This window comes from Chiloscyllium plagiosum, chromosome 21, assembly GCF_004010195.1.
Source record: "Chiloscyllium plagiosum isolate BGI_BamShark_2017 chromosome 21, ASM401019v2, whole genome shotgun sequence".
NCBI classification, from domain to species: Eukaryota; Metazoa; Chordata; class Chondrichthyes; order Orectolobiformes; family Hemiscylliidae; genus Chiloscyllium; species Chiloscyllium plagiosum.
The window spans coordinates 59,910,493-59,912,574 of NC_057730.1; positions in this window are offsets into that span (position 1 = coordinate 59,910,493).

The following is a 2,082-nucleotide window of genomic DNA, read 5'->3' on the forward strand; positions in this document are numbered from 1 at the left end:
AATAAACTATTGTAATTTAAAGCAAATTGTTAGATTCCATTGTTCAGGAGATTTGCAAAGTTAAACCACAATTCGTCAGAGTCAACATGGTTTTACGAAGGCTAAATCGTGTTTGAATTGTTTGCTTGAAGTATTTGAAGATATCACAAACAAGGTGGATCGTGGGAATCCTGGAGATAGAACATATCTGGTCTTCCTGAAGGCATCGGATATGTCGCTTCTCCAAAGAATAAGTGGTAAGATCAGACAGCATGGGTCGAGGAGTAATTTATTAGCTTGGATGGAGGATTGGTTGACCAACAAAATGTAGTCAGATGGAATAAATGTGTAATTTTCTTTTAGCAAATGCAATTTGTGGGGTGACATTGATTTCAGTACTCATGCCTCAACCATTTGCGATCGATGGTATTACTGTGCTCGGTGGACGGGATAGAAAATACGATGCCACATTTTCAGATGACGCTATAATCGGTGGGAAATTACTTCGGAATGATGATGCAAGAGATTTTAAAACTATAAGGATAGGTTTGGTGAATGGGCCAATAGTTGGCAAGGAAAATTAAAGTGAATAAATATGGGGCGATTCAGGTTGGCCAGTATAATAGAAAGGAGAAAGTGTGGACCGCTGATGCTGGAGATCATAGCTGACGAAGGGCTTTTGGCCAAAACGTCAATTCTCCTGTTCCTTGGATGCTGCTTGACCTGCTATGCTTTTCCAGCAACACATTTGTCAGTATAATAGAAAGACAAATTATTGTCTAAATGGAGAGAACGTTCAAAGTGCTTAGGTGCAGAGTGTTCTGGGTGTCTGCTTGCATATCACAGAAAACGTGCATGCGGGTACTGCAAGTCATGAGAAATGCAAGCATAATTTCAGTGTTATTTATTTAAGGATAGAGTAGAAAGATAGGGAGTGTTGGTGTAGCTATGCAAGGCATTTGTGAGGATGCAACTGGAGTATAGTTTGGGTGTCCTGCAGAATGAGGTATTTCCAGTGGAGGCAATTCAGAAGAGCTTCATTTGATTGATTCCATTTTTGAAGTTTGTCTTATGAAGAGAAAGTGAGCAGTTTAGGCCTATACGCTCGAGTTTAAAAGAATAAAATGAGATCTCATTGAGGTCTGTAAAATGGGAAACGTAATTGAAAGTGTAGATGTGGAGGCGATTATTTTTTTCATGTGGCGCAATCTACAACAACAGATTAGAGTTTCAGGATGGAGAGATGTCAGGAAAGTGGAACAGAGGCCGCATTGACATCATCCTCATTGAGGGATTGGATTCCTCACAGATGCTCCTTGTTCTTATTCAACTCTTGGATTATGTTGCCAAGGAATGGGGGAGGACTGGGTATCATACAGGAAGCAGACACTCAGGATAAATCAGATAGAGAGAACGTAACCATTAGGGTCACACAGTGACCAGCGCTGGGCTCTCAACAATTTACTGTCTATATTAATGATCAGGAGGATGGAACAGATATTCAGATGCTGAGTTTGGTGATGTCGTTGTGATAAGCAAGAGATTAAATTATCAAGAGAGGGTGGAGAGTCTGCAAATAGATTAAGAGAGGGAAAGACAATAGATAATAGTTTAGCCGGTGGAATTTAACATGATATAACCTGTCATTACATTTACAGGAATAATGGAAAGCAATATGTTACTGAACTAGAGAGGGATTACAGGACTTAATGATACTGTGTACTGGGGGGTACACTCAGACCCGCTCAGACATGGGAGGTTTTGCTCCATCCCTTATCATCAGCTCCCAGACACTCCAAGTGACCCCATTGCTCTCCGTACACATGGAATACTTTGATGTGGTTGATTGGTGGTGGGGATGGTGTTTTGAAACGTGCATCAAGGGGAAGGCCTTTATCCAAGATATATTCATTTCTTTCTACGTGGAGACCCGATGACGATGGGAATGGCTGACTGCTTCTGAATGAAGAGGCCGTGACTGCTGCCAGGACCGTGGGTATTCACCAACATGATGCACTGTGCATGGGTACACTGTAACATTAATAGAGACAGAGCTCCTTCAGTTCCTCTACCTCTCCCCATTGACATGGCTACTCTGCAGAT